The following is a 20,037-nucleotide window of genomic DNA, read 5'->3' as shown; positions in this document are numbered from 1 at the left end:
CCAGACTAAACCTACCTAATTCTGGTCTCCCTATCGACAACCGTTGGTGAGCAGGAAAGAGGTGAGGCTTGAGGGAAGGTCTTTGTCAGCGCACTATTGATGGACATGGCAGAGTAGATCAGCTCCTGGCCCCTCATCAAAGATACTGGTCGGTCATACACAAACACACACACTGAGCACTGATTACATTATCAATGGTAGTTATGATTAGCATGGTGGAAGTAACCACAGCTGCATCCATTATTTAGTTTTGCCCTAGACAATACAGAATACACTTGTATGAGCTACTAACTTGCAAATCCAACTTGTAGGTGAATGTTAGCTAGCCTGTAGCTAGCTAGCTAGCTAGTCTGCCTCACTAGCATTATCAATATCATTACATAACAATCAGTATCTAGACAATACACAATAAACGTGTATGAGATACAACGAAGTTGTAATGAGGTAGCTAGCTATGTTAACATTAGCTAAAACTATAGCAAGCATGCCTCGCTTTATCATAAGATAGCTACCTACTGTCCATTATCTAATGTCGTTAGCTAAAGTTATACCAGAGAGTTCATTATATTCCAGTATCTCTGGTTATACTCCCCACCACCGGTCGTTGAACACCAAGTTAGCATTACTGGTGCAGACTTGGGGGCCGACAAATTCCAACCACCTATTCCGCATACTAGGGTCCTTTGGCAGGGCATGCAAACCATAGTTGGCTGTGCATCCTGCTGGATGCATCAATTGTCGAACCAGAGCCAGAGGCATGGTCATCCCGTATAGGGTTTTTCCTTCTCAAATTGCTGTGATCCTTTGAACACATTTGGGGCGATGAAACAACGGAGCCCCCTTCAAAGAAGGAAAGCGAGGTGGGCAGAGGGATGATTGGCACGTTGAGCTTTGCCAAAGGGTGCATGAATTGTTGACATAATTGTAATCCAAACCCAACCTCAGAGCTGCCAACTCTCACGCATTCACTGTGAAACACACGCAATTGACTCTGATCACACGCTCTCACACTACACCTCTTATATCTCATGTTGGAATCCCAAAACAGTGTTGTGTGCTTTATTTTCATGAATTGTGTGCAGGTATGAAAATGAAGGCAGCATCTCTCCAAACGCAATCATCATTACTACTGCACTATCTGCTGCAAGCCCAAACAATGCCCCTCCTACAATGCACCTCCTACTTATTGCTATGGTGAAAGCTAATACAGGCTGCGCTCGCGCATTGTCACACTTCACTGACAGAATTTAGTGGTCAGCTCTCATACAACACACGGCAAGTCCCCAGAGAGAAATCACATCAAAGAAAGCAATGTAGCAATATAGTCTGCGTTATCACTGACAGAAAATGCAATGTGGGGCAGAATGTTGGGTTAGCTAACATTTTATTTATGGAAAACTTAGGTAGCTTAGCTACATTCTAGCTAGATGGCCTACTAGTGCTGGCTTGCCAAAGAGTCTCAAGTTCCCCTTAAACTATAAAAGCATCCCCTCTTTGGATATTGCAGATCGCAGTTAGAGGCATCCTTCTCTCCTCGGTGGTGATGAATTACATCAGCTAGCTACACTACATTACAAAAAGTATGGACACCTGCTCGTCCCAAAATATTATTCCAAAATCATGTGTATTAATATGGAGTTGGTCCCCCTTTTGCTGCTATAACGGCCTCCACTCTTCTGGGAAGGCTTTCCACCCGATGTTGAAACATTTCTGCGGGGACTTGCTTCCATTCAGCCACGAGCATTAGTGAGATCGGGCACTGATGTTGGGCGATTAGGCCTGGCTCGCAGTCGGTGTTCAATGGGGTTGAGGTCAGGGCTCTGTGCAGGCTAGTCAAGTTCTTCCACACCGATCTCGACAAACCATTTCTGTATGGATCTCGCTTTGTCCACAAGGGCATTGTCATGCTGAAAAAGGTATAGGGCCTTCCCCAAACTGTTGCCACAAAGTTGGAAGCACAGAATCTTCTAGAATGCCATTGTGTGCTGTAGCGTTAAGTTTTTCCTTCACTGGAACTAAGGAGCCTAGCCAGAACCACGAAAAACAGCCCTAGACCATTATTCCTCCTCCACCAAACGTTATAGTTGGCACTATGCATTCGGGAAGGTAGCGTTCTCCTGGCATCCGCCAAACCCAGATTTGTCCGTCAGACTGCCAGATGATGAAGTGTGATTCATCACTCCAGAGAATGCATTTTCACTGCTCAAGAGTCCAATGGCGGCGAGCTTTACACCACTCCAGCAGATGCTTGGCATTGCGCATGGCTGCTCGGCCATAGAAACCCATTTCATGAAGCTCCCGACAAATGGTTGTTGCTGACGTTGCTTTCAGAGGCAGTTTGGAACTCAGTAGTGAATGTTGCAACAGAGGACAGACGATTTTTATGAGCTACATGCTTCAGCACTCGGTCTCGTTCTGTGAGCTTCTGTGGCCTTCCACTTCCTAGCTGAGCCATTGTTGCTCCTAGACATTTCCACTTCACAATAACAGCACTTACAGTTGACCGGAGCAGCTCTAGCAGGGCATACATTTGATGAACTCAATTGTTGGAAGGAGGCATCATATGACGGTGCCACGTAGAATGTCACTGAGCTCTTCAGTAAGGCCATGGTTGTGTGCTAGATTTTATACACCTGTCAGCAACGGGTGTGGCTGAAATAGCCGAATCCACTAATTTGTAGGGGTGTCCACATTACTTTTGTATGTAGCGAGTAGCTATTGATTTTTAGACGTTGTTCGATGTAACTTTAGCTAATGCAATCAATGTCTATTTTTAGGATGCTATCTAATGTGGCAGGGGATAGAACATTGTTTTCAATGTGGGCAGCAAATGATAAGCACCCACCAAAAAAGCCCCCAGCAATTATTGAGAAGCCAGAGAGAAAGGCTGGGCCCCATCCTTCAGAGCAGCTAGTGAGAGAGGATGACAGAGAGGGAGTACAGCAGACCCAGCCAGAGATGGCAGCCCTGAGTGGAGCTGCCAAGTATAAGTCCATGTTTTTATTTTATTTATTTAACTAAGCAAGTCAGTTAAGAACAAATTCGTATGTACAATGACTGCCTAACCCGGCTAAACCCAGGCCAATTGTGCGACTCCCTACAGGACCCCTAATCACGGCCGGATGTGATACAGCCTGGATTTGAACCAGGGACTGTAGTGACGCCTCTTGCACTGAGATGCAGTGCCTTAGACCGCTGCGTCACTCGCGAGCCCTGATGTTCCTAAATAAAGGAACCACAAGTATGCATTATTGGTGTTCAATATGTCGGCAGGAGAAAACATGTTCTCACGAAGGCATTACAGATTAAGAGCCAGGGCCATCAGGAAAAACAAAAGGTGCTGCAGTCTGCAAGTGACATTGCCAGGTAGCTGCTTCTGTTTGTGGGATGTCTACACAAGAAGCCAAAGTACACTATCAGTATGAATCGGGAATATAAGTGTAGGACTGAATGTAACATGAACACTTGTAACACTGTTAAATCTACCACAAATAACTATTTTCTGTTGCAGACAAGGAGGGCAGAGGTTAAGGTGACCGTGTTATTGGTTGAGCACAATGTGCTGCTGGCGGTGGCGGATCACCAAGGGCCTCTGTTCAAGGAGTGTTTCACTGATTCACAGATTACTAAAGACTACAAGTCTGTCCACACAAAGACCACCTCTATAGTCAATGAAGCTGTCGCACCATACTTCAGAAAATAACTAGTGATGAAGATGAAAGACAATACGTACACAATAATCACGGATGGATCCAACGATACAGGTATACCTATTAAGGTATATGTTGTTCCCAAAGTTGGACATATTGGCCTTTTGTTAATTTTCTGCTCTTGTTTTACATAGTAGGCCATGCACTCAAAAGGGGAGTGTCTTTAAAATGATAAGCCTATATGTTGTCATTGCAGGAAAAGAAAAGATGAACCCCCTCATAGTGTGTTTATATGACACTAACAGACTGGTGTACAGGTTCATTGATATGTGCGTTACCAGTGGGCTAATGTGCGACACAGTTGACGTTATCTACCAGAAGATAGACGGGGCCTTGCAGGAGAACAACGTACCATGGGACAAATGTGTTGGTCTGTACATTCATAATGCACCTGTTAACACGTGCTGTAAATTCCATTGCATCCAGAATGTTAAAGGAAAATCCAAACATCTATGTCCATGGGTGCCCCTGTCACATACTCCACAACACTGCCAAAAAGGCTGGACAGGGTTTTTTGGAGGTGTGTAGAGTTCTTAGTAGAGTAGATTTATGTATGCTTTGAATGACTTAAATGTAGTCTAATTTCAAGTAAGATAATTTATCATGCCATGATTTAATGAAAATTCTGTTTGATTACAAGTTATCATCTATTGCAGGTGTCCGGATTTGATGTTGAGGATCTAATCGTGTATGTTGGATATCGGTTTAAAGGAAGCACCAACAGGAAAGGTTACCTGACAGGTTAACACTTTTATCAAAACCACCTCTATTGTCGTAGTTGTTGAAAGACCCAACAGAGTACATTTGAATGGATTGAAATTAGCATGTCATCTTGTCACAGAATTGTGTGAGCTTCATGAAAATGAACACATGGAGATGCTCCCCCATGTCTCTGAGATGGCTGAGCTTGGAGAATTGTGTCAGTAGGATTCTACAGAAGTATGAACCACTGGCCAGTTATGTCAAATTAAGGGATGTTGAGGGATTTTATATTTATAAATGAGAAACAACCAAGGTTTAATAAGAGGCTCTTGCAGACATTCTCTGACCCAATGACTGAGATCAACCTGCTCTTTTACCATGCTACTCCCCCAGCCTTCACCTGCTTCAACCTCCGACTCCAGAGAGAGCAGTCCTCCATCTTTCTACTACATGAGGTAAAATGAGATGGTGGTATACTTCTGTCAAGTTCCATTAATGTTTAATATTGTTTCTTTATTCTTCTACATTCAACACTACATCTTAGGCCATGTTATATTTAACTTAGAAAATCTGAATTAAATGTACATTTTGTGTATCCCTTCTAAAATACCATGTTGTAGATGACAAACTTGCTCAAAGTTTGTGAAGCTTGTTGATTTTCAGAACCGAGAGCCACAGGAAATCCTTTGCAAGGAAAAGTCAAACCAACTGTCAGGTAATGGTTAATAGGTGGAATTACACAAGGTGATTTTGAATCATTGGATTTAATACTGTCTGCAGATTCAGTGAAATAAAAACATTAATGTCTGTCGGGCAGTAGCAAAGCTGAATGTTGGTTTTATAATAAGAGGCAAGCTCAGCAGGCTTCTCGAGGCTGGAGACGTCATACAATGGAAAGTGGATACATTTCATCAGGCTGCGGTTTCATTTCTGGAGGAGGCTGTCGACTACACCATAAAAGGAATTACCACTACACCATAAAAGGAATTACCACTGACAGAGCCTGTGCTGAAACCAGATTTGTGGACGTCCGGCAGAGGTCAGAGTGTGCTGTTGAAGAAGCCTTCTACTTTGTGGACAGGTTAGAGTTAATGTTTTCTTAAGCTAATATTTTATTTTGATTGTACAATTCATTACTACTTTAAACTACTCTGACTATTTCAAATCAGTGCATACTGTGTTTGTTTTATGTTCGCTCACCTATTCCCATATCATGGATCTGTCTAAGTAGTTCCTGGATTATCAGCTCATGGATGATCCTTAAAATCCAGCCACAGAGGACATTAAGAGCTTTTGGGGACATCTGGTCTCATTGAAGCATAAGGTAAGAATTATTATGGGGCCTCTTCAATATGCACAATGACTTAATCAACTTAGATGCTAAAGCACTTTAGATAAAATAACAATTAGGCCTTATTTGCACATTCTTCGTAGGTGACAGAGATTAACAGATTTGGGTGACTCTCAAACATTGCCAAGATGGTCTTGATTCTTCCTCACTCAGATGCGGATGCTGATCGTGTTTTGAGGGTGGTGGGGCTCAACAAAACCAAAACGAGAAACAGTTTGGCCTTTGATGGAACCCGGTCTTCCATTATGACAGTGAAAATGGCTGGCTTTGAACCAGCCTGCTACATGTGGGAGCCCCCCCACCTCTGTCATCAAGGCATCAAAAACTGCAACAAGCACTTACAACAAAGAACCCAATAATTAAAAGTGGGGAGGGGATTGGAGAGGTGGAGGGATGAAGGTGGAGAAAGAGAGGCAGGAGGAGGTGAGAGAGGGGGTGAGAGCGAGGGATGGAGAGGATTGATGAATACAGATAATATTTATCAGCAGGAAAAACTCTGTTTTAGACAAAACTGACTTTATGACCAAAATTATCCTATTTCCACTTTGTAGTAAATGTTTACACTAGTGTATCTTACTTATATTATCAATGCCACAGGCCATTTTCAAAGAGATTGGTTGATTTTTAGTGGCAATTGCTCTTTAAGACCTGCTTTCTCATGTGTTACTGTTACGCTCAACGTCACCAGTTTACTTATTACGCACACCTGCCACCATCGTTACGAGCACCTGCGCCTCATGAGACTCACCTGGACTCCCTCACTTCTGTGATTACCTCCCCTATATCTGTCACTCTTTTTGGCTCTGTCCCCAGGCAGTATTAGTTATGTTTTAGTTATGTTTTTCATGTCCAGACGCTACCCTTGTTTTGTATTGTTGTATTATTAAATTCACCCGCTGTACTTGCTTCTCGACTCCCAGCGTCTGCATTAGTTACCTTGCGTTTGATTACTTTGTTAATAATATGGACCAGTTGAGGCTCCTCAGAGGAGGAAGGGGAGGACCATCCTTCTCAGTAAATTTCAGAAAAAGTAAAATAGTGAAACATTAAAAAAGTTATCCTTTGTAGATAAAACTATACTAAATATATTCACATGTCACCAAATAACAGATTAAAACACATTGTTTTGCACTGAAGGTCTCAGTAGCCTCAACAGCACCCTCTACGGTAGCACAAGGGTGTAGCCTGAGGACAGCTATTTTCTGTCCTCCTCTGGGTACATTGACTTCAATACAAAATATTGGAGGCTCATGGTTCTCACCCCATTCCATAGACTTACATAGGTTGGAAGACATCCTCTGGAAGTCGTAATAATTACTATCAGAGCTCTTGCAGTATGAACTGACATGTTGTCCATCCAATCAAAGGATCAGAGAATGCATATATTACTGAAAGCATAAGCTACAGCTGGCTAACATTGCAATGCATAAAATGTGGTAGTTGACTCAAACAGAGAGAAAGACAATAATTGAATAGCTTTGAACAAATTAATTTCTTTAAAAATGATGGAAAAGTAGGAGAGAGCTAGCTATATTTTTTTCATTCTTGGTTGACCTTTCATCACTTTGCTAATGCAGCTAATTTAGACTACTCAACAACCTGACTCAATGAGAGAAGAATGCTATTTATGTTAGCTAGCTGGCTAAGGCTATCCAACACTGCAACTCTTCCAACTAAGTCAAGGTAAGCTTTCGGTTTTATTAATTTATTGCCACTGGGGTCTGCCGGTTTAACTGCTAAACAGATTGCTGTACACTGTACTGCATGTAAGTACACTTGGATTGGGAGTTTCACAGGAGGTTGGAGGCACCTTAATTGGGGAGAACGGGCTCATGGTAATGACTTTAGTGGAATTGTATCAAGCACATAGTTTGATGCCATCAAATTTGCTCTGTTCCGGCCATTATTATGAGCCGTTCTTCCCTCAGCATCCTGTGGTAGGTTTACTAACATGTTAGTTATAGTTTGTTGACTATAACGTTAATGTGGTGACAACGATGTATGCTGTGTAGCGGTTATGGTATGAAGGTTTAGCTTGGAGGTTTTTGCACCTGGTCACATACAGCTGTTGTGTTGTGCACAGAAGTCCACAAGCGAAGGGAAAAGGTGAGAGGATAGGAGCACGTAGATGCGAGAAGGAATTATACAACAAGCAAAGGGATGATGCTGAATGTGGCTGCTATGAAAGTGAACTGTGTGTGCGGGTGATCTGTTGCAAAACGTTTCCTAAACGGAAGCAAACAGAACAAAACCGGGAGAGACCTACCTGAATTTGACCAATAGAAACGCTTGTTTTAGTTGCAAACCGGTTTGTTCAAATGATTACACCCCAGATCAGCTACAGTAGATGCAGGCAAAAGTGTGCAAGGCGGTATATAATATGTCACTGTCTGTCACCTTGATTACTCCAATTTGTTTCTCGACCTGTGCACCTACAGTGCCTTCAGAAAGTATTCACACCGCTTGACCTCTTCCACATTTTGTTGTGTTACAACCGGAATTTAAAATGTTTTTTTTTTTCTTTCTGTAATTAAAAAGGAAAAGCTGAAATATCTTGAGTCAATAAGTATTCAACCCCTTTGTTATGGAAAGCCTAAATACGTTCAGGAGTAAAAAGTTGCATGGACTTACTCTGTGTGCAATACTAGTGTTTAACATGACTAACTCATCTCTGTACCCCCCACATACAATTATCTGTAAGATCCCTCAGTCAAACAGTGAATTTCACTATTAAGGATTCCAGCTTTAAGTTAAGTTTAATCTAATGTATTTTAATCATAAGAAGCTTTAAAGACAAACACTCACTAAAAGTGATAAAATTAAGCTCTGGGGGAGAATTCTTAAAGGCTTTGTAGTAGTCCATGAGTCAAGGGAGTCGGTCGGGGTGACAATGTCTCATAGTGATTTATTTTTAGGTCTATGTCCCTAGAGTTGGAAAATGTGTGATAGCATTGCAGCAATGGTGACTTTCTGTTTGTTCATCACTCTCTTTCATTCCTATATCCCATTAATTTTCCCCATAACAATGTCCGTATACAACAAGTAATTGCTCATTTATAGCCTTCATATATCATTGGAATGCTTAGATTCACAGCTATCCATCAGACACATTTTCAAAAATGTTCAGGTCAACAGAACATGTTAAACTTTGTTTGACAAGTGGTTCTGAAAGGTCATGAATATACCTTTCAAATAATATATAATATAACCAAATGTGAAAGTACCAGCTACAACGATTGCTTAAAAATCCCCCATATTGTGCCATTGAATAAGAATGTTGGAAGCTTAGCCATGAAATTCCAGTGAAGTAGGTATGTTTTGTGATTGTAACTTTGGTGACAGAGAAACCAAATTTCACACACAAACTAGAACAAGGTTTTTAAAAGATTTGTCGATATAGGTCCATCACAGGAATCAAGCATTAACCCCACAGAGAACTCTCAAATATTGCCGCCAAACTACTCAATCGGGTCTTATTGGATACATTTCGCATGATCATACTTGTATGAAATATAATTGTAGTGTGCCCAATAATATCTTAAAATGCTCATAGAGATGTAGAATACACAACCGAATTAGCCAGGTATGCCAGATATAGTGGCTTGCAAAAGTATTCATACCCCTTGGATTTATTCACATTGTATTGTGTTACAAAGTGGAATTCAAATGATTAAGTTGTCATTTTTTGTCAACAATCTACTCAAAATACTCTAATGTCAAAGTGGATTCTTTTTTATTTTTAAGATTAAACAAAAATATAGTCGTTACATAAGTATTCAGCCTTTTTGTTCAGACAAGCCTACATTAGTTCAGGAGTAAAATTTGTCTTAACAAATCACATAATATATTACATGGCTTCACTATTTGGGAAATAATAGGGTTTGACATTATTTTTGAATGACTAACCCTTCCTCTGTCCCCCATATATACAACATCTGTGAGGTCCCTCAGTCAAGTATTGAATTTCAAGCACAGATTCAACTACAAAGACCAAGGAGCTTTTCCAAAAGCCTCATAAAGAAGGGCAGTGCCCTTGGGTAACAATAACAAATCAGATATTGAATATCTCTTTAAGCATGGTCAAGTTAATAATTATGTCAGACACATCAAAGATAGTCTTCCTTTTGAACTGAGCTGCAGGAAAATTCAGGATGGATCAACAACATTGTAGTGACTCCAAAATAATGACTTAAATGACAGAGTGAAAAGAAAAAGAAAAATACACAGAATGCAAATATTTCACAAACAAGCACTAAACTAATACTGCAAAACAACACAGCAAAATAATACACTTTTTTTTAATCCAAATGCAAAGCCTTTGGCCGACAACACATCACTGAGTACTGTAACTGCCTTTATATTTTAAAGTATGGTGGAGCTGCATCATGGTATAGATATGCTTGACATTGGCAAATACTGGGGAGTTTTTCAGGATAAAAAGAAACGGGATGGAGCTAAGCACAGGCAAAATCCTAAAGGAAAATCTGCTTCAGTCAGCTTACACTAGGAGATAAATTCACCATCCTGCGGGACAATAACCTACAACACAAGGCCAAATCTACACTGGAGTTCCTTACCAAGAAGACAGTGAATGTTCCTGAATCCCCAAGTTAGTTTTGACTTAAATCTGCTTGAAAATCTATGGCAATACTTGAATATTGCTGTCTAGCCATGATCACCAACATCTTGACAACGCTTGAAGAATTATGAAAATAATAAATGGGCTAATATTGCACAATGCAGGTTTTTAAAGCTCTTAGAGTCTTACCCAAGAAGACTCACAGCTGTAATTGCTGCCAAAGCTGTTTCTAACACGTATTGACTCGGGGGTGAATAATTATGCAACGACTATATTTTATTTTATTTCAATTCATCTTAAAAATATATATCTTCCACTTTGACATTAAAGAGTTTATGTTGACATAAAATACAACTAAATAAATTGTAATGCCACTTTGTTAAACAATAAATAAATAAAATATGAATACTTTTGCAAGACACTCTATATAAGATGTTAAATTATTAACAGAAAAGTGGTAAGAATGTGCCCAAAAAGCTGTCAGAATTGCTGATTTCTGAATGGGATGAAAGAAAGAGAAATAACCCACAGAAAGCTATCGTTGCTGAAATGCTATCACACATTTTCCAACTGTAGGGACATCACCCAAGTGCAATGCCCAAATTTGGGCTCTGCATCATGGATTATAGGGGAAAATTGTTATTCAGAGATGTACCATTGAACCATAAATGGTCACAGGCCTAATTTGCATACAGTTTCCATACTCATAGTGTTTTTCAGCAGAGTTAGATTAAAATGCCACACAGTTAACAGCACCCAAGAGATGTGAAAGCACCCAAGAGAGAAAAACATCCCAAGCTTCAGTGTAGCACTACTCATACATGTAGATGTCCAAAGAGAGTATCAATGTTTTCTCTCTGAAAACTGGGTAAGAGCACTCTCTGTTTGAACTACTGCCCACTGCCTTGAGTCACCCTCTCAGGCTTACTTGACCCTGATTGGGCAGCACAAGATAAGAAGCAGGTACTCAGCCATCAAGTACTGTGATTACCTGCTTCTAGCCTATTTTAGTTAAACAGATCTTATTAGTTGGGGCATGCTTAGTTCACTTCAGTTTGTGGATAACACAGTAAATAACAAATTATGACCTTAGTCAATGAAAACATCTGGTTCAAAGAATGGTGTTTTTGCCAGACTAATTAGATATTTCTTCATCGAGAGCTGAATATGTTTGTAGGTGGATAAAATGCCATTTAGAGCAATTACCCATTTGCTGATTTATCTCACGAGGCACTCTGTTACCCAATTATTCCTGATTTATTTTATTGTGAAGGATAGCAATACCCCAAGATGCATCACCTAAGACACCTTATCCTTTTGCTACAATAATTCAGGCTTGAGATTCTTTCACTCAAGAATATAACTGTGTGAAAAATAAACCAAACTGCAAATAACATTCTTTCAGGCTTTCTCACTGCACAAGAGGAGTGTTTGAATGAGGGAGTATTACATTCAGGGAAAATATTAATGTCACGACTTCCGCCGAAGTTGGTGCCTCTTCTCGTTCGGCGGTCGTCGTCACCGGCTTTCTAGCTGCCACCGATCTACGTTTCTTTTTACATTTGTTTTGTCTTGATTGTACACACCTGGTTCCCATTACGTTATAATTTATTCCCTATGCAACCCTCTGGTTCCCACATGGTTTTGTGCGTGTTTGTTCTTTGTTTAGTGTTCAAGACTTCTGTGAGCTGGTGTGTTTTCCCTGCGTGGAAATATTTGTTTCTTTTCAAATAAAGTACTTATTTTACTCAGTTCTTTGTCCTGCGCCTGACTCCGTCCTAACCGCTGCACATTGAGTGTTTTAATTTGATAGTAATTGCATTTCTTATGTATTATTTAAGGTTTACAAATACAATAAATAGGTTGATTGAGCTCCTAAGACTCCCTTGATCAAAATGACAGGGGATAACACACCAGTCAAGAAAAATACAGGGAGAAAACGTGTATTTTCCATGTTATTTATGGAGAGCATCTCAAACAGCATCCCATATAGCCCCTTCAGCTATCGGTTGAACCATTTGATTTCCATAGCAGGTCTGAAGTGATTGATTTTCCCACAAAGCGGATGCTTGGGGAATAGTTAAGTTCAACATATACATAGAAAATGGATTGTTCATCTCCTTGGATGCACTCTCTTTCATGAAATATTACTGTCTACAGATTGCAGATGAAGTAAACAGGTGGTAGAGACTATGAATGGGTGGAAAGACATAAGTATTGATTATGTGAGTCACCGTTCTCTTGCTACACTCTCAAAAAAAGCAGTACTGTAAAGGTACGTTTTTGTCCTACAAGGTACAAATGTCATACATTTACAGTACATCAATGGTCTTTAAGGTACTAATATGTACCTTTTGAAAAGGTATAGAAAAATCAGACTGAAGAAAGGTTAATATTTGTACCCACCTTAAGTTACAATGATTACTACTATACAAATAAGCGTATGATAATCAATAATATAACAATAATAAATAACTGCACTGCAAACGTATGATAATCAATAATATAACAATAATAAATAACTGCACTGCAAACAACTTGAACCCTGACATTACGATAACTAACAACTAGATAACAATGAACAAAAACTACATTGATCGTATGGACGATGGTTAGCTAATGCTACCTAATGTTACTTGTTACAAGTTAGCAATATTCAAGCCTAGCTAGCAAGCTAACGTTAGCTGGCTACTCCAACGTCATTCTGATAGATGAATTCAAAAGTGTGCAACTGCAGCCCGCAATTCGGGGCGTTCCTGCATGTGGGCAAACCCCGCTTCATTGCTAGCTAGCGGGAGCGGCACCAGTAGACAGTGTCCTTCGCTCCCGCCTGCCGAATACCTGCCTTCACCGTCGTTAACAGAACTGCAGGACACTGTCTACCTGTCACCCCTGCCTCCCTCCTGCTGTGTACCGGAAACAACTGTAGCACACCAGATGGGAGGCTAGAGCGACACCGTGTAACTACCTGAAATGCACAAGGACCTCTACTCCGACAATTAATCCACACATAAAATGGCCAACCGAATCGTTTCTAGTCATCTCTCCTCCTTCCAGGCTTTTTCATTGTTTAACTTATATGGTGATCGCATCTAAACTTTCATTGTAGTACCACGACTACCGGCAAAACAGTTCGTCTTTCATTCACCCACGTGGGTATAACCAATGAGGAGATGGCACGTGGGTACCTGCTTTATTTTAGCCCTTGGCGTCGCAAACGCTCGTTGGCGCGCGCAATAATTGAATAACAAGGATTTCTAAATTTATTTTGCGACGCTCGCGCACTCGACGTGTCCGGTCTGGTCAGCATGTTACCTTGTCACAACACAACTAATTAGCTCAAACGCATTAAGAAATTGCATACATTTACTTTTAACAAGGAACACCTGTTCATTTAAATGATTCCAGGTGAAGCTGGTTGAGAGAATGCCAAGAGTGTGCAAAGCCGTCAAGGGCAAAAGGTGGCTACTTTGAAGAATCTCAAATATAACATATGTTGATTTGTTTAACACTTTTTTGGTTACTGCATGATTCCATGTCTTATTTTATAGTTTTGATGTCTTCACTATTATTCAACAATGTAGAAAATAGTTGAAATGAAATTTTTCAAAAAACCTTGAATGAGTCTAAATATATTCTTGAAGAATAGGCCTTGTTGATGGATTATGAGCCTTCCACATCTTTCTAACCTCATTGTAATTCTAAATACAAGGCTGTTTTGCTCCTATGTTTACAATGAGAATGTAAACAACGTATATTTAAAGCTCCTGTTTAGCTGTCACAGACTGTCAGTCCTATCAATAGCTCTGTCAATGAATTTGAGAGTGATGACATTTCTCCAATCCCAGCTTTCTGCGGCAGTAACAGTAAAGTTTGCAGCAAAGGCTTCTTAAACATTTTTTACAATCAGGAACATGCCTGTGGGAATTTGCCTGCTGTTTTTGTGGTCTCAACATTCCCCAGAGACTTTCAAACCAAACTTGATGGGAAGAAAATCATGCCACAAAGTGTCTACGGATAGGCACAAAATTGTCAGAGTGCTACATGAGACAATGGCACTATTCACAATGTAAGTATTAATGCCATAATTTGTAATTGTTTTTATTGAAGTAATTAAAGGATTGTTGACCAAAAAGATAATATTTCAAAATTACTTCCCTGTACTTTGGCTGCAATTTATACCCAGACCAAGTTTCAATTGTCTTGCCAAATCTTGCACAATTTGCAACACAAAGTCTCTGATCTGATGTATGTTTACTTGTCCTTGAAATGTGAAACTTCTAAAGTCTGATTTCTTCTATCACTTACATTTTGGAAATTCCGTATTATTATTACTACATTTTTGGATAACGGCGGCTCAAGTTGTTGTGTTGTTGTGGTGACTACGTACAGAAATCTAATCTATGAATTATGTTTCTTCTTGGGCCATTAACTACTTTCAGGGCAAGGAACGATCTGATTAACATAAAAAATACTGAGTTTATCCTTGTTTTGTGATAGGTATCCCACCAATGCAGAGGTTGAAGGTTTCCAAGGCATTCATCCTAAAATACCCTTTCCTGAAGGATTCGGAGGGGAATGGATATGTATTGTATGTTACTTCAATATTATTAGTATTACAACAGTATTTTATAGTTCAATGTGGCTTGTTCTTTCTCACAAAAATTATGACTAATTTTATTCACTTTTATTTTTTAGCTGTAGCAAATAAACAGTTGGGGTACAACAAAATCATGCATAAAAAAAAATAATCAACAACCTTGCTAGTGTCAGCATTTTATGCACTATTGGTCAAGGTAGTGTGGTTGTGGCAATACTTCGAGAACTCAAGATAGCAGCTTAAAACATTTAATTAATTTCAGGCATTAGAGAAGAATCAACATGATGTATTACAGGATATGTCTGTCTCCCTCTTTCTCTGGCTCTTTCTACAGTTGTATGAGGTGGATTGCATCTACTCTACAGTAGGCAACATATGCTGTCGCTTCAATGAGGGCTTCACCAAAATTGTTGAAAAGGTGCTTGATCAGGCTCAAGGGAAATCCCCATTAGCAAAACTCTACATGGAGGCAAGAGAAGAGAAAGCATTTGGAAAACCATTTAATGAGTGGGTGTGTGCAAACTTGACTGGTATTGTATATATTCTTGTACATTGTGGAAAAATCTCTGATGTGATGTACTATGTTCTGAAATACAGGCAATACAAATGCATTATTTGAAATTCAACATTGTATCTTGATCGTGTGTAGGAAAGGGAGGATGTGGGATGGTACAATATACCAAACAATATAAGCAAAATTTTAATTATGATTACACTGAAATAACCCAAGGATTACATAAAAAATTACCCATCTGCTGGGTCAATCGCCCAAAACACTGGGATGTTTTAAACCTGCAATATTGTTATGAATTTTATGAAATGACTAAATGATGTATACATTTAACGTAGAACTATAACTAACAGAATTCTACCCCGTCACTGTATGATTGTATGAAATTTATTAGAATCATAAATCTATAAATCTGATGTGTGTAGTTTTAGTCAGAACTAGAACAAGGACTTTTTGTTCCTTTTTAGTATGTAAGCAGGGTGCAAGTGTGAGACAATGTATGAGATAAGAGGAGCTATCGACAGACAAGCTGTACTACTGTGTTCCTTTCAGGACATTCTGTCCCCACCCAGGGAGGGGAGAGACCTTGGGCTTGTAGTAGATTGTATAACAGGTGGCAGACAATGTATGAGAAGGAGAAGACTTGTGAACTATATTGTCATTGTCTTAGAGGAGGAGGGACAGTTATGACGAAATGAGAGGTATATAAACCAATGTACATGCAAGGATGGGCAGAGCTCTCGTAAATAAACATGCTGACTATGGTTTCATTTTAATAAGAACCTTACAAATTTTTAGTAACAGACAGAGTATTTTAATTGAAGTTCAGTTTATGAACACTGAGAACAAAATTCTCATGACAAATATAGTCTTAATTTACCCAGCAGCTGGGTCAAGCGCTCAACCCAAGGCGCTGGTTTAGAAGCACAACCCAAACCCGCTGGGTTGAATTGACCCAGCACTGGGTTGTCAACATGAACCAAATTGGGTTATTTTTAACCCAGCATTTTTGTTAGTAACAATAATTAATTTTGGAAAAATAATATGAATTGCCATATTAGGCATAACTAAACTTTTATGATGCCAAAATAAAAAAAATTCAGTAACTGTTTTTAGTACTCACATTTATTTGCTTTGTTTTCTGATTGTTTCAGTGCATGCATTCATCAAGATTTGGACAAAGAACTTCCACAGGGCCGCATCTCCAAAAGACACTCAAAAAGGTGATAGTTCTAAACTGGAGTTTATTAATTTTTTAATTTACATTTTGTTAATTATCTTTTAACCTGTCTCGCCCCCCCGTTCCGCTAGCGGAACTCCTCCCACATTCCACTGAAAAGGCAGAGCGCGAAATTCAAAAAATATTTTTTTTGAAATATTTAACTTTCACACATTAACAAGTCCAATACAGCTAATGAAAGATACACATCTTGTGAATCCAGCCAACATGTCCGATTTTTTAAATGTTTTACAGGGAAAACACAATATATATTTATGTTAGCTCACCAACAAATAGAAAAAAGCACAGACATTTTTCACAGCACAGGTAGCATGCACAAAGCCAACCTAACTAACCTAGAACCAACCTAACTAACCTAGAAACAACTCCCTCAGATGACAGTCCTATAACATGTTACACAATAAATCTATGTTTTGTTCAAAAAATGTGCATATTTGAGCTATAAATCAGTTTTACATTACTGCTACCATCATAGCTACAGTCAGAAATAGCACGGGAGTAGCCAGAGTAAATACAGACACCAACGTCAACTACCTAATTACACATCAGAAAACATTTCAGAAAAATATATGGTGGATAGCAAATGAAAGACAAAGATCTTGTGAATATAGCCAATATTTCCGATTTTTAAAATGTTTTACAGCGAAAACACCACGTATATTTATGTTAGCTCACCACCAAATACAAAAGACAGACAGACATTTTTCACAGCACCGGTAGCATGCAGGTAGCATGCACAAAGCCAACCTAACTAACCTAGAACCAACCTAACTAACCTAGAAACAACTCCCTCAGATGACAGTCCTATAACATGTTACACAATAAATCTATGTTTTGTTCAAAAAATGTGCATATTTGAGCTATAAATCAGTTTTACATTACTGCTACCATCATAGCTACAGTCAGAAATAGCACGGGAGTAGCCAGAGTAAATACAGACACCAACGTCAACTACCTAATTACACATCATAAAACATTTCAGAAAAATATATGGTGGATAGCAAATGAAAGACAAAGAACTTGTGAATACAGCCAATATTTCCGATTTTTGAAGTGTTTTACAGCGAAAACACAATATATCGTTATATTAGCTTACTACAATAGCTATCACACAACAGCATTGATTCAAGGCAAACGGTAGCGATAGCACAGTTCGACAGATATATGAAATAGCATCCCAAATTGGGTCCTTATCTTTGTTGATCTTCCATCAGAATGTTGTACAAGGGGTCCTTTGTTCAGAACCGTCTTTGTTTGGATCCAGAACGAACTATTTCCCTCTTGAATTAGCAAGCACACTGGCCGTGCGGCGCTAACCTCTCCTTCTTGAACAAATTCCTCCAACGCATCACGTCTAAAGTCCCGAATAAATTTCAATAATATAATTAAACTATATTGAAAAAACATACTTTAGGATGATATTGTGACATGTATCAAATAAAATCGAAGCCGGAGATCATATTCACCTATAACGACGGTTTTCCAGGAGGCGATTCCAGGTCCAACTTCGCGCCTTCCAAAAAAAAATAATGGCGGACCTCTCACTCCAAGAGGTTGTATTCAATCCCAGAACGAGATAATCAAGTCATTTCTGCTCTCACTTCCGCATGACACCCAGGGGAAGGTGTATGACGTGTTTCTACAGTCATAAGTGACATGCCCTTTTATAGACAAGCTCTTGAAGAGAGACCTCGCTTTTGGAAATCTCACTTCCGGATAGGAAATGGGCTGTAAAAAGACTTCTGTTTCACTTAGAGAAATAATTAGAACGGTTTTAGAAACTAGAGAGTGTTTTCTATCCAATATTAATAATAATATGCATATTGTACGAGCAAGAATTGAGTACGAGGCCGTTTAAATTGGATACGATTTTCCCCAAAAGTGAAAACAGCACCCCCTGTCCTTAAGAAGTTTTAAACTTCCATTGGTTGAAATCTACTGCTCAGTTATCACTTGGCTCGTTTATAAATAATGATGTAGTTGTCCCTTTAAACATCCTAAGATGAACAACCCCATAGTGTTCACATTCCTCATGTAAATGTTGTAGCTACATAAAAAAGAATGGACATTTCCCAAATTCTTTATTCAATCTTTGCTCTTTTCTTCAGTACCATACTGATGATTTCAAATTGTATTGGATTCATTTTTCTGTTAAGACATTGAATACATTTAGTATATTTAATGTTTCGTTTTTTTCTCTGAGAAGTAAGTTCATTAAAAGTTATACGATTTGGTTTTTGTAGATGCAACATTTGAATATTGTTAACACACAGTAACCACAACCCTAATCTAATTTGCATATTCATACTGAGTTTGGGTGGTACCAATTCACTAAATATTAACCTTTTACTGCAGTGGGCTAAATCAGGGTCCCACAGTGTTTCTTGGTAGTCTTAAACTAATCTACTTTGAAACAAAAGTATACACCTCACACACATGGTGATGGGTTTAAAAAAAGAAGACACCTGTACCATGTCAGATATAGAGTTGAAATGTGTTACATTGAGTTTGCATCCCACTATTACACTTTATATACATCACAGAAGACAAATATAACAAAACCGTTTGATATAGAAACACCTGATTTTCTGCTGTTTAGTTTAAAAAAATGTTTAAATCAATTATGAAAAATATTAATAACATTCCACCCATGAGGCCACTAGGTAATTTGACTGCAGGAAAGGGCTAATTGATACAAACTACAAGGGTACAACTGTGTACCCCTGTCAAGGAACCATCCCAGTGACAAGCTTTTGTACCTTTACAAGGCACATTTTGGTATTTTTTTCCTGAGAGTGTATGACTACACCTAGAGTACAGTAGATGTCCTGTCACTCACATCTTATATGTTGAGAAGTCTGTCATATTATGTGAGAAGAGACTGATCCTTTGCATCTTTTTAATTCATCCCTCTGTGAATACAGTTTATTCCATATTGTACATCCACTGTAGAACAGCAGACATAAAACAGTACATTAAACATACAGCACCAAACATTCAACAAGGTAATTTGATGGAATGGCTACTGTATAACAAAAAACTCTGGGGGGGGGGGGGGAACAGAAAAGAATAAGAACATTTGGAATCTGATTCACTCAGACTCTCGTCTTAATCATCAACAGCTCAAAAACTATAAAGACCCTCACAACCCCCAATAGAGATATGGCTTAATTTGCCCAAATCAGTTGTGTGGGTTGATTCTGGATTTCTCAGTCCCCAGCTTTCCCCAGAGCATTATTATATTCAGTACAGTAGTGTTGTGTTAATATCTTGCTATAGTTAATGGACAATTAATGACGTCATTCCAGTCCAGACTGAGGCTTTCTGTAAAGCAATAGACTACA

The sequence above is a fragment of the Salvelinus namaycush genome, chromosome 9, assembly GCF_016432855.1.
Source record: "Salvelinus namaycush isolate Seneca chromosome 9, SaNama_1.0, whole genome shotgun sequence".
Lineage (NCBI taxonomy): Eukaryota > Metazoa > Chordata > Actinopteri > Salmoniformes > Salmonidae > Salvelinus > Salvelinus namaycush.
Note: the sequence above shows the minus strand (reverse complement) of the source record.